This window comes from Cornus florida, unplaced genomic scaffold (genome assembly GCF_030987335.1).
Source record: "Cornus florida cultivar Cherokee Brave unplaced genomic scaffold, ASM3098733v1 CherokeeBrave_3.0.0_Hap2_Chr01, whole genome shotgun sequence".
Taxonomy (NCBI): Eukaryota; Viridiplantae; Streptophyta; class Magnoliopsida; order Cornales; family Cornaceae; genus Cornus; species Cornus florida.
Genome location: NW_026775571.1, coordinates 38,020,810 through 38,035,086, shown reverse-complemented (window position 1 = coordinate 38,035,086; position 14,277 = coordinate 38,020,810).

The window sequence follows — 14,277 nt, the reverse complement described above, 5'->3', positions numbered from 1 at the left end:
CGTCAATGAAATATATATATAAACACGTAAGTTCCAATTACTGATTAGTTAAACCCTAGAGATTATCTAGGTGCACAGAACATGGCCCAAAGGGAAAGAGGAAGATAGAACTTGCCTTTCGGTTCCGATTTGAAACCTTTCAATGTCTTCTTCCTCCTAGACTTTCCGGTGACCACTGCAACACTATCTAGCCTCCTATTACCTCTGCCCTTTCCTTCTCCTAAGTTTGGCCTTGAAACCTCAATCGAGAACTCACAATTTGCTCTGTTCTCTCTTTATTTTCTCTCTTTCAACTGTACGTGTATAGGGTTCTAAACCCTTGTGAAGACACATAACAGTATATATGTAGATATAGGCACTAAGAAACCCTAAGCCCAATCCTAAACCCCGATGGAAACCCTAATGACATTACAATTTAATTCATTTATAATTTAAACCTAATTTAAATAAAATAACGTAGGATTTAATCAATTTTAAAACGAATTTAATTCAATTACAACAAAATAAAATACAATTAAATGAAAAAGAATAATTAAATCAAATATGGCAAATTCTAATACATAATTAACAATTAAATCAAATAGAAACAAAACAATTTAACACATACACAAATAGGCACAAAATCAATTAAGCAAATAGACACAAAATCAATTTAAAATGCACAAAAATAAACTTTAAATTTCAATTTTATCCTCTTGGAAAATAGGTGTATTACACTAACACATAGGTACCTTCCCCTAGTGTGCACTATAAGATAAGGAGCTCTCAATATCTCCCGTACTATAACCAAGTTCTAACCATGTCAAATCTTGATTAATAACACCGTGTTTTCAAAATCAACAAGTTGTGCAAGTCAAGATAGTATCAAGATACAAGTAATACATTTAACACATTTCATGTACAACCAAAATTTTGGAAACACATAAGTCATGCCCTAAGTTCTCAACTATGATGGCATGTGAAATGTCAAGAAATCATAGTATGCATCTACATAGATTACAAACTAGGATTTAAAATACAAAGAATCCATTGATGTAAATATACCACAAGTATAAGATTAATGATTTAATTATTTACTAAGTAATATATGGATAATTAAATCATTTAAAGACAATTGTACTAGTTCATTAAACACATTAATGAAGTCAAGTTACAAGAAGTCTAGATACATGATAAAAAGCTAAAAGTCCCATGAAATACGAGTTACAACCATGTGAATTAAGTTTCGTACAAAGAAAATAATTAAACATAAATTTCAAAACTTATCTGATTATTCTCAAATTGATACACGTGAAAGAACTTGTCAAGGAAATCAAGAATACCAAGTTAGAACTTAATAAAACTTATGGAACTATTGAATATGTTTTAATTAATTCTTTTTATTAAAATCTCTAAATTTCAAAACTCATTCAAATGTTCTCAAATTAAAGTATGTTATATAACTTGCCAAGACTTGATTTAATTGTCTAATACAAGTGATTTTCATGCAAGCTACAACCATGATAATTAAACCTTCATACAAGATAATAAATGAAAGGTTTCAAAACTTAATCAAATATTCCCGATTTAATATATTTGAAAGTAAATGGCATGCACATCAATAATATCAAGTCGGAAATCCAATGGAGTGAATAGTACACTTGGAATAAATTAATTAATTATCTATAGATTTTAAAACATCTTCGAATACTGTCAAATTCACAAATGTTGAAGAGTATGCTAGGGCCTAATATAACATGACATCACATATTGATTTCAAGTTTGATAGGGCCACATGAATTAAATTTTCATTCAAGAAAAATAATAAATAAAAGTTTCAATACTTCTCGAAATGCTCTCAATTTAATATATATCAATGATCATATCAATGTGTAATATAATATCATGCCACATGTTTAAACCAAGTTATAATCAACCGGAAAAATCAAATCTCACACAAGAAAAATAAATAATAAAATTTTTAAATTTAATACATAGACATGTAAATGAGTTGTATAAGCATCAATAGCATGCAATACATTAAGAATATAAACTATAACACCCCCTATGTCAATTTGAGATGAAAATCTCAATTCCCCGCCGAAAGAAAAGTGCTCCGAATCCGACGATATTGCGGGGTTATATTGAGAACAACGAGAAGGACAACTTTAACCTTTGAGGTACCATGAAAATCCGAACCCGAACTCGAAACCCAAACTCAAAAATGATGGGAAATGGATTCTAATAAGGGGGAAAGGTAGAGCACGACGAGGCCTACGATAAACGTTAAAGCGGAAGACTTTTTACAAAGGAAATCAAGTGGAGAAGAAGAAAAAGTGGTGGCAACCCCTTGGGCAACCATGGCTGGTGGCCATGAAGTGGAGACGAAGGCTGAAAAATCTGATTTTAAAAATTAGGGCAACCTATTTATAGAAATCCCAAAAAGTGCCTTAAAAGGGCCCCAACGGGTCCGGAAAAGTGAAATTTGAGCAGACGCGCTCAAACGGAAAAACTGCGTGAACGAAAAAGAACCAAAATGAAAAAAATAAACAACAAAAGAAATGGAATCGAAAACCGAGTCCCTAGCAGAGAGATATGTCCCGAACAAGTTCGACAGCAACTAGGGTCAGAAATCCCTAAAACTGGGGAAAACGTACGAGAGGAAATTCTAATAGTACACGACTCGACAAAATGTGAAAATGAATCCTATACGAGGATCCAGACTCAAAACGACGTATTTTACAATAATTTTCGTTAATTGTACAATGGCCCCTTAAAAAATGATTAACTGCAAAATTGGCCCAAAAAGAAAATATCTTCAAAAAATATTTTCTTAAAAACCACTGAAATAAAATATCTTCAAAATATATTTATGAAAAACATCCCAAGAAAAGAAAAAGATTCTAAAGAATTGTCCATCCATGTCCCTATGGACACCGGGAGCCACCAGAGTACTTTTTTACGAAAGTAAAGATACGTATTTCTTAGAAACCACATAGAATGAAGATACGTGAAGTCAAAAACCAACTCTAAGCACGAAAAGTGAAGTTGTGCCAAAAAGTGATAAACGGAAAAAAGACAAAATAGGGAAAAGGACAAAAAGTGAATAGTGTCCAAAAAGTGAAAATGTGGAAATGACTCGATCCTTAAAGGAAGTTGTCAATCCAAACGAAAGAGTCTCAAAAATCATTTTCAAGCACTCGAGATGATACCCAGTGACGAGAAACAGAGTCCAGAAAAGAAAATTAAACGAAAAAAATTTATTCCTAAAATTTGAAAAAAAGAAAAGGAGGAAAAAAAAACCGGGTCATTACAAAAAATATATATATTAAAAAATAGCTTACACTTTATTATTATTATTATTATTATTATATAGACATGGATAAATATTATACATATAGATATATGATAACTTGGAGATATTTGTTACAAAATTTTCTAAAGACATTCACACAAATTCTTAAAAAAATAATAATAAAATAAAATAAAAAATAACCAATCATTAAAAAAATTGAGTTGAAATTGGGTCTTAGGTTTGACTTACGTCGGATTAAGTTGAACTTGGAATGACTCGAACATTATATGTATAGTATGTCACCATGTTGTGTAGAAGTTTCCTTTCGGCGTAGGGGGTCTCTCTGTATCAGGGTTTTCTGTTCAATCAGTGGTGTTCTGTGTCTGGCTTTTCTCTTGGGTGTGTTTATTGTTGTTTGTTATTTTCTGTTCTTTCTAATCTCTCTATGATTTTGGATTGAGTATCCAATCCTATAGTCGTTATAACGACTGTGTGTGGCTATTCCCGGTTCCGTATCGTTCAAGCCAATTTTACTATATTTCTTCAGATCTGGTGGAGTATCGTGCCGTTGCTTGTTCTCCTGCTGGGTCTTGATCAAATCTGGGCTCACCAGAGATCTGATTTGATGGCCAGTGGTGAAGTATTCCGGTGTCTGAAAATTCCGGTGCGTATTTTTAAGCGATCGCTGATAAGGGTTTTCTTCAGCGTTGCTGTACTGTTGCTTTTTCTGATTTCTTATCGAGTGTGGAGAAGAACGAGATGGCAATGCTGATTGTTCTTCCCCAGTTGTTGGATTTTTCTGGTCGATGTTCTCAATCCCAGAAGTCTTTGGGTTGGTCGGTGTATAGATCACACTGGCCGGCGACATATCTAACCGATTGGGAGGCGTTGATACTAATGAAGCGTATTGTGAAAGCTAAGTTTTGGAGTTTGGTGGGGCATGTGCACATGCGGCTTCGAGATCCATTTCTGGCCCCCAAAATCATTATGTTTCTTGACGTTGTAACCCACATGGATTTTGTAAAGCAAGTTATGTACTATGTGGTCAGGGTGGCGAAGTGTTTTCTATACGCTTCCTTTCGTGACGTCATCATCAGTAATTGTCCTTGGTTTCTGATGCTAATCGATTCCAAGCCACTCAAGTTGTATCATATTGATTGTCTTCACTCTCGGTCATTTTTCTCGAAGTCTCTAGTAGGTTAAATAGTTAGGTTTTTACATTAGCGAAAATTACATATAAATGGGGTTAAAGTTCCATATTTACTTAAAGATTGAGTCAAAGTTTCATATTTCTCTAAAATGAATTGCTGAGGTGGCACATGGTTTTTTACTGTTTAGAAAATTGTGGTGCCTAAAATGCCCTTCCCTAACAAAAAAGTAGTACCTTCAGTTCAAAAAAGTGGTACCTTCAGTTCAAAAAAGTAGTACCTTCGGAGAAAAAGTAGTACCTTCGCGGGTGTTTAAAAAACATGGTACCTGGACACCAAAAAGTAATACCTTCAGTTCAAAAAAGTAGTACTTTCGAAGAAAAAGTAGTACCTTCGCAGAAGGGTATTTTAGGCACTACAATTTCTAAACAGTAAAAAATCATGTGCCACCTCAGCAATCCATTTTAGAGAAATATGGAACTTTGACTCAGCCTCTAAGTAAATATGGAACTTTGGCTCCATTTATATGTAATTTTCCCTTTACATTAAGCCAGGTATGTCAAACTTCTATCTCGTGTCTGCGGAAGAATTTGCTGATTGGGGTGGGCTAATTTAGAATTAGACTAATTTTGGATGGGCTAATTTTTTTTATTTTTATTTTTTGGCTAGGCTGAAAGTAGTAAGTAGTGTGGGCTAAAGTCTACCTTCGCCCATCCTTCCCTCCGCCCTTGTTCTTTATTATTTATTTCTATCCCCAACTTTTGTGGCCTCTATTGAGCCAAGTATTGTCAATAAGTTTCGTGGCATGAGGTTGACACAGGCGGAAAAAGAACCAATTCTATTATCGGTTGATAGTACCTCTCAAAGTGTTCAATTGTGTCATACTAGTCTTTTTGGTAAGATTTGGGCCTCAAAAACTATTACTTTGGCTGGGGCAAAGTATACTTTTGGCAAGATGTTTAATAAATTATGGCCAAAAGAGCAACAACAGGAGCCCATGTCTAAACGATTACAGGTGTTTAAGATTGCGGGGAATCTTTTCCAACTCATCATCCATGAAAGCTATATTCGCTAGCGGATTATCAATGGTTGTCCATGACTGTTTGATGGTCATCTGCTGGTGATTAAGGAATGGGAGGAAGGTTTGCTTTATGATTCCCCTTTTCAGTTTTCACCTTTCTAACTTTAAATATTGGATGTGCATGCAAACTTTCTCTAAGAGAAAGAAGGGTAAATAATTACTATTACGTTGGGTCGTTGTTTAAAGGTGGAGTTGCAGGATAAGGGCATGATTGAAGGCAATGAAAAATTGTTAGCTGATAGTAGGGTTCTTCGCTTAAAAGTTGAATTAGATATTACATAACCTTTTCAATATCATGTCTTGTTAACGAGTTAATCGGGTTTGGAGTTTTTGGCTCAAGCATGCTATGAGAAACTTCCTTCATTCTGTTATGCTTGTGGGATTATTGGTCATCATTGGAAGAGTTGCCCGTCTGGTACTAATCTCTCTCCTACGGATTTGAAGGAGTATGGGCTATAGTTAGGTGTGGAAGGATTTATTGGCAAATATCTTTGGAATCTGGATAGTGATTTGGTTGATTCTTCTGTTGACGATAATGGCAAAAATTGGCTTTATGTTGAAGATGGTGAATCAAATGGTGGAGATGGGACTGGGTTATCTAAGTCCTTTTCTTCCTCTCATCGATTGTCGGAGTAGGTGCACGAGTCTCGCCATATGTTTGGGCCTCTTGATGTTTTGCTGGGAATCAATCATTTGGATAAGTCGGATAATGCGGTGGTGGCTTTATCCACCGTAGGTGGGTAAAAAATGTTGGTTGCTGGAGATGGAAGAGGGGATTGCTCTCTTGGTGATATGGATCCCCAATGTTTAGCTGTAAAGGAGTTCAAAGGGAAAGGGTTAGCCAAGGAGTTTGCTCTGACTGGTGCTGATATCCCTAGCCAAGATGGAATAATGGTGCAAGGCTTTTCATCTCAAAGTTAAGTGGCATCCGCATAACTTGAGGAGGCCATGCAATGTGAACCTGTAAGCTCCTCGATTAAGGGATGAATTTTACTTTCGAAGTGATGGGATCAAATGTCTAAGGCTTGGACTAAAGGTAAAGAGTTGGCAAAACCACCTATGGGGAGACAATTTGATAATTCGGCCACTTCTCATAGTAAAAAATCATCCCCGACGCGAAAAGGTCGTAAGAGAAGACAAACTATTTCAGGTGGTTCTCAGGGCGCTCATACTCATGGTAGGAAGAAGTGCAAAACAATGGTGGTTACACCAAAAGTCTGTATATAACAAAAGCAGTTCTCTCATGGTGCCATGGTGTGACGGCCCTGGTTTTTCAAGCCAATGCGTCTTGTGATGAATCGTAGTTTGACCCGATAACGGATCCGAAATGCGGAAGCGAAAATAGAACACAAGTCTTTAGGGATATACAACATCCCTAGGACACTAAAGTGACCTTTCATAAGGCCACGGAACTCCACGAGAACCGACGCGGAAGAAAAGATTAGAAAAAGACCAAATAAGCCCCCCAAGGGCAAAATAGCCATTTACAAGGAAGTAACGTCTTTGGAAATGTACATCATTCCCAAGACACATCCATGACTTCCTATGAAGTCACGAAACTCAAAAGGAAGTAGCGGAAGTGGAAAGCAAGAAAAATCGGACAAAAATAGCCCCAAGGGCAAAATAATCATTTATGAAAATATCAATTCGGGTGCCACCGAGCACACCACTGGAAAGATAACGAAAACCTAATCAAGATGGACTCAAGAATCGCATGATTTGGAGTTCGAACGAAGGAGAAACGACATGACGAAGAAAAACGAGCACTTAAGGCTAAAAGGGTAAACTGGTTATTATTCAGGAAGATCCGAGTGCAATCGAGCATACTGTTGGAAAGACAACGAAAAATTAGTCAAGTTCAAAAAACGTTCACTCGATTTGGAGTCCGGACGAAGGAGAACGAGCGAAAACAAAACTCGACGTCAGGACGTCAAGACGAGGCACCACGAGCACCCCTCAAGTATCCCCACGAGCATCCTAACATGCTAGGGAAACAAAAAGGTTCAGCCAGAACTAAGAGCCGAAATGAGGTCCGAAATGAATTTTTCAGGAAAAATACAAAGAAGAAACTCCTCCTAAAATTGAGTTTTCTACTCGGCAACAAGGAAGGAAAAAAAAAAACACATTGTGAAATAGCCAAAATGCCCCTAGATCAGTAAAGGCTTAAAAACTCAAAAAATGCAACTTTGCATAAAGTATGCATTTGACCCTAAATACATTTCTAGATTGAAACAAATGTGCACGCAATTGTAATAAATGATTCTAAGCGTGTGGGAATGGTCCACGGCTCCCAAGAAGCCCCGACTCAAAATCCGATCCCCCGACGGCCGAAAATGATAAAAATGAACTTGGAATCGGAATTTTGAAAACTAAAAATATAAAATGGAGTCAAATTACCATTTGGCCCTTGGCCACATTTCATACATGATTAATGAGACTCTATGGAAGAATAAAATTGGAATTCCCACACCCGATGCAACCATGGTGAGACAATGACTTATGATTTTTCAATATTTTCATAATATTTCGTGAAGTTAAAAGTAACATAGGATACAAGATACATGTCATTGGCCTCCGGCCTCATCTTATACAAGTCAAATACATTACAAAAGGTGTACTTATATACACATTACATATATGGAATTAAGGATACAAGTTTTGACATATAAGGCTACAAAATGACATTTCATGTTAACATTTGCATGAAATGGAAATTTAAAAGTTACAAGTCATCCAAAGAATGATGAGCATCACGAGCCAAGTCTTCGTACCTGAAAAATGTCTCAAATAACTTTGGGGTAAGTAATATAAAGCTACTTATAGGAGATGAGTATGCATAGACCTAAGATTTTAATGTTTATTAAATTGATAAAAATCAATATATAAGGTCCATGCCACCTAGCATTTATATCTAAGGTGAGACTCAATGAGCATCCTAAGCTATTTTAAAGCATTTATAGTATAAATCACATCATGCATATAATTTAAACAACGTAAAAGCATGCGGTACACGCAACAAGGTAATCAATATACAAGTTGTAGACACCCAATTTTGCCCCTACCCATTTGTAGGGGTATTCCAGTAAAAACTAGTTTGGCCAAGCTAGGAAAATCATAAAATTTGACCATTAGATCATAAAATGGATGTCACCATTGAATCCAGAACGTCTTAAAACCTTAAGGTACACCTAGAGTCAAGTTCGTAATGCAACCCCTAACACTCGATTAAAGAAGGGGTAAAATTGTAATTTTTCATCCTTAATCCGCTAAAATTTAATTAAAACTTGAAAAAATAAAGCTAATATGATCTTCAAATGAAAAATGGACCCCGTAGTTGTGCTAGAGCACATCAAAAGAATAGGGTAAGAAAATATATATATATATATATATATATATATATATATATAGCACAAAATGGTTACTTGCCCAGAATATTATAGTCTGGGCAAACAAGACTAACGTCCCCACCTATTATATACATGTCGCACTTATGTGATAGATTTAATAAAAAAACAAATAAAAAAGAAAAACAGTATAAGAATCATAAATGATATATATATACACACACTAAATAAGGAAATCTCGGTCATTGCCAGTAAGTCACGAGCCAAACAAAATGTATATATATAGATAAAATATAACATTTTTATTTTATTTTATTTTAAGAGGGTCTTTATTATTTGCCTGTAACATTTGAATTTCCTTAATAGTAATAATATCATTAGTACGACTACACACTAGTAGATCACTATAACGCTCAACTTTATAATATTTCAAACCCTAAATGTGTCCTGTAATTGTGTTTTTTTAATATAAAAAGCCTAATAATAAATATTAAAAATGTAATAATAAATAAATTGATCCCGTTACCATATGGGAGCAAAGTCAACATTTCCTAAATAAAATTTTTGTTGACGCGATAAAAAAATCCCTTCACTCGTCACAAGGGGGAGGAGACCAATTACAAACCCTAAAAGCCTCCAACTCTCTCTGGGTATAGGAGAGGCGGATTATCCACCCACTGCATACACAGCCGTCCACCACAGATGGATGAATTCGCTACCCATTTCTAATATACAAACACCAATTACGTTCACAAACACACCTGAGAGACAACAATTTTCCAGCCCACGACACACCATAGACAACCTCTTGCAATATATATATATATATATATATTTTTATAAGCCTTCAATAGCCTCCACGCATGGGTAAGGAGCCGAAGTTGTGTCCGGAAATCTCTAAATATTTAGAGACAATTTTGTTCAAAGATGCTATTACTTGATTAAATCCTATAGTTAGGCTAGAAAGATGGCTGTCTCACCGTCCTACTTGCTCTGTTACAGATACTAGCCTCAAAGTACTTCAAAGGCCGAATACCTCTAATCAGGTACCTATGTTCATTACATCTTTTACTCTTGCTGACTTTGTTATATTTACATAGACTCAATAGGTTGTCCTTATATAAGTCCATATGTCACAATCTCTCTTAAGTTCATATAAGGAATGACCTTCCTATTAGCTCATAAAATATTATGGCTTTACAAGCATAATAAAACAGAGCCATACGTTGGCTTAAACTTATATTGTTAATGCTCTTAAGTTTCTGGTAGGATGATTGAGACTACTAATTTGTTTAAGTCCTGCTTAAATGTAGATTCTATTATGGGTCGTCCAAAAGTCGCGTTGGAAGGCTAGACCGTTTTGCATTAAATTGCTCCATAGGTCGTCGTTTCCAGTAAATCGTTGACATACGAGTAATAGGGCCTTTCTTCTAGAATAGTAACTTACTGTTCATTACATAATTTTATAATGATTATTCTATACAGATTTTAAGCATTAACAATATTTAACAATCATGTTAAACCCATCTTCCAGCATGGTAGAACAGGATTCATAAGATTATGAATTTATCAAGAATTCAGAGTTAATTGAATTTACTGATGTTCAGAATAAATTGAACAAGTGGACTATTCCACCAGTACATGCAAGCAGCATTTACAAAATCGGGATGCTCAATCTCACTGATCTGTGGGCAGTTAAAACCATGGAGCAGACGATGCAATTGAGTAACAAGGACACAATAATTAAATCATTGTCTCCACGTGATCTTCAGAGATACATGAAAAAGTACAAGTATATCCATATAGTTTTAATCCAGATTGTTTTTAAACCTTTAACCTTACTTGGTATGGATGCTTGTATTCAAGCAACACTTAGGGATGCTAGGTGTTTAGATTTTCACCCTTCTTTGATAGGTGCACTGGAAACCGTCTATGTCATAGACCGGTTTACTTTAATGTATATCCTAGTCTGAATCTATCTTTGACGGATAGAAACATATACGAAGCAGTTTGTCTTCGTGTACAGACTCATGGGTATAATTTCTTACCTGGATCGGAAGTGATAAGTGTAATTTATCGCATCCATTAAAATGTACTTGATACCTAGAGTCCAAAAGTCATTCGCAAAGACTCTAAAGGAGTAACAGCGATATGGGATACAAACATTTTCACTTCAAATGTTGCCACAAAAAGGATGATTCCTTGGAGTGAAATAACATTCCCTGACCATTGGACAATTCCTAATGCAGTTCCTGCAAAACCTATTCTCAATAGGAATTTGGACTGTGTTATCCAGGATCATGATGGTGATGTTCTTCTTAATTTTAGAAGATCTTTAGATTTACCCAGATCTACATCATCTCGAGGAATTAATTTTCCTTATAAAGTTTCCTACCCTCCTTTTTGCAACTCTGTTTCAGGAATGTCTAAGGACAAAGATGAATTTACAGAGGCTGATCGACTCAAGCTGAAGGGAATCCAGCAATCACAGAATAAAATTCCACTAGGCGTTTATGAACCAGCACCAAAAAATGCATCACGTCATGAATTTGGAATAGAGTTCAGTCCCACCCCTTCAGAAATGGGTGTTGGAGATAAGGCTGAAGACAGAAGTGAAGAAAGAGAAGAATATTATTTTTAAAGGATTTTACACCCGATAGAAAAGCCATTAATGCTGAATTTCAACAGGAGAAATATCATAAGTTTAGAAATTGGTATTTTAAAACTTTTGATAAAGAAAATTACAGTTTTATAAAACAAAGTTTTATGAATATCTTCAAGAAAAACAAATGGTTATACCTTTTGTTTCTTGGTTCTGTCTGACACATCATTCCATTATGAATTTAAATATTTTGGATGATTTTCTGAAAACATGGACCACTAAAACTGATAAAGTTATTCACTCGGTCCATCCCCAAACTGAAGCTATACTTTTGAAAACCACCGATCAGGATACTAGTTATAAAGTAGAAACTAAGGCTTATAGCCAACCATCTTCCTATATTGATAAAGAAACCAGCTTTATTGTAAAGGAAGATATTTATAAAGTATACCAACAAAATAATTATACTAATGTCTGCATGCAAACGATAGGGTCCCAATTAGGAAGAATTGAGACAGGTATAGACACGGTATTAAATATTCTTAATACTAAGACCATCTCTGTCAAACCTTCCCCAGAAGCTCCCTTATCAAAGGCTCTTGTTCAACCTGCTATTGAGGTTTCAGGTTTCAAGTTGTCTCATCAGAAAAAGAATGAGGAATATCTTCAACTTCTTACTTAGAAAATTCAAGGACTCAAAATCCAAACTTTGTCTCATACTGAATCTGACACTGCTTCTGAAAATTAATTTTCTCCTCATATTGAGGATTTTCAGGCTGCTTTTTCGATCTCAAATATGCCTAATTTCAACAGAATTGTCTATGACAAAAATATCCACTCCAATACGGCCCCTGCTCCGAGTAGATATTACTATCCTAGACCAACCCCTCAAGATATTTTGTATGAAGAGGATTATTTTCATACTCAGAAATCTTTCCACGGGAAAACCATTTATGAATGGAATATTGATGGTAAATCTGACTATCAGATTTATGAGGTTGTGCATCAAATGTTAATGTACAGTTAAGTCTGTAAACTTAGCCAGAACACTGATCCTCTCTCTTTTAGGGCCTCTTTTAAGCAGCACGACGATAGAATAGTAACTTACTGTTCATTACATAATTTTATAATGATTATTCTATACAGATCTTAAGCATTAACAATATTTAAAAATCATGTTAAACCCATCTTCCAGCATGGTAGAACAGGATTTGCAGGATACTGAATTTATCAAGAATTCAGAGTTAATTGAATTTACTAATGTTCAGAATAGATTGAACAAGGACCCTATCGTTTTCATACAGACATTAGTATAACTATTCTGCCGGTATACTTTATAACTATCTTCCTTTACAATAAAACTGGTTTCTTTCTCAATATAGGAAGATGGTTGGCTATAAGCCTTAGTTTCTACTTTAGAACCAGTATTCTGATCGGTGGTTTTCAAAAGTAGAGCTTCAGTAGGGGGATGGACCGAGTGAATAACTTTATCAGTTTTAGTGGTCCATGTTTTCAACATTTGGTAAATAAAAATCATTAAAATTCTTTTCTAAATCATGTAATACGTTTGTTTAGGTCTTTATTCATTAAATAAAATTAGTCTAAATAAAATTGTCATGTTTTTGTATAAAAGTTTACTCATGGAACTTCAGGGTTCTCATGTCAGATTCTAAGAATAGGTTTCCTAATAACCTAGAAATTTTATTCTCTCAAATTTAATTGGGTCTCTCAAGTACCTAATAATTGGCTCTTTCTTAAAAGTATTTTCAGTTGCCTTTGTTATTTGAGTATCCCATAATTGAATATTCAAAGTTCATTTTTTAGAACTAAACTCTTTTCTCTATAAAAAGCGGTGGTCGTATCTTGAAACAAAAATATATTCAATTAACCATTTTCAAGTAATTCTTATGAAATCCTATTTTCTTATGAAATGTATAATTCTTATGAAATCCTATTTTCAAGTAACCATGCTTTTTTTTTTTAGGATTGTATTATCTCCAGAAACTATTGTCCTTTATAATTGTATTTCCTAGGAAATCTTTTCTTCTTAATTTTCTCAAATAAAAAATAAAAATAAAATTGCAAAGATCATAAACATAAAATTATTTTCTTTTTCCTAGATTCATGTGTTCTTAAATCGCATTCCCATTTAGAAATCATATTTTCTAGATAAAATATGCCCTTAAATCATATTTCTAAAATCTTATATTTCTTAGAAATAATATTTTCTAAAACTTTTATTTTGCTTTAGAAATAATATATTTTTAAAAAATATTATATTTTCTAATATATATATATATATATATATATATATATATATATATATATATTTCTTAAATGAAATCTTTATTTAGAAATTAAATCCTCTAATATATATATATATATATATATATATACTTCTTAAATGAAATCTTTATTTAGAAATTAAATCCTCTAAAATATTTTTAAAACAATATCTTATTTTTATTTGGCAATAGTATCTTTGAAAATATTACCTAAAACCATATTTTTGGAAATCAAATTCTCTAGAAATGAAATCATATACTTTTTTTTTTTAAAATATTAGCTTCCTAAAGCATATATAAACTTCCTTAGATATATATATACTTTCTTAATTTACAAGTTTCCTTAGAAACATTTTTAGAGTACAAATTTCCTTAGAAATACATATACCTTTCTTAGAATTTCTATGACAAATGATATAATTTTCTTAAAAAAATTAATTTCTTTAAATATTACCTTCTTAAAGCATACCCGTATCATTAAAAGCATTGTTTCTTTAAAATATATGTTTTCTTAAAATATACTTTATTAAAAAATAGTTTTTG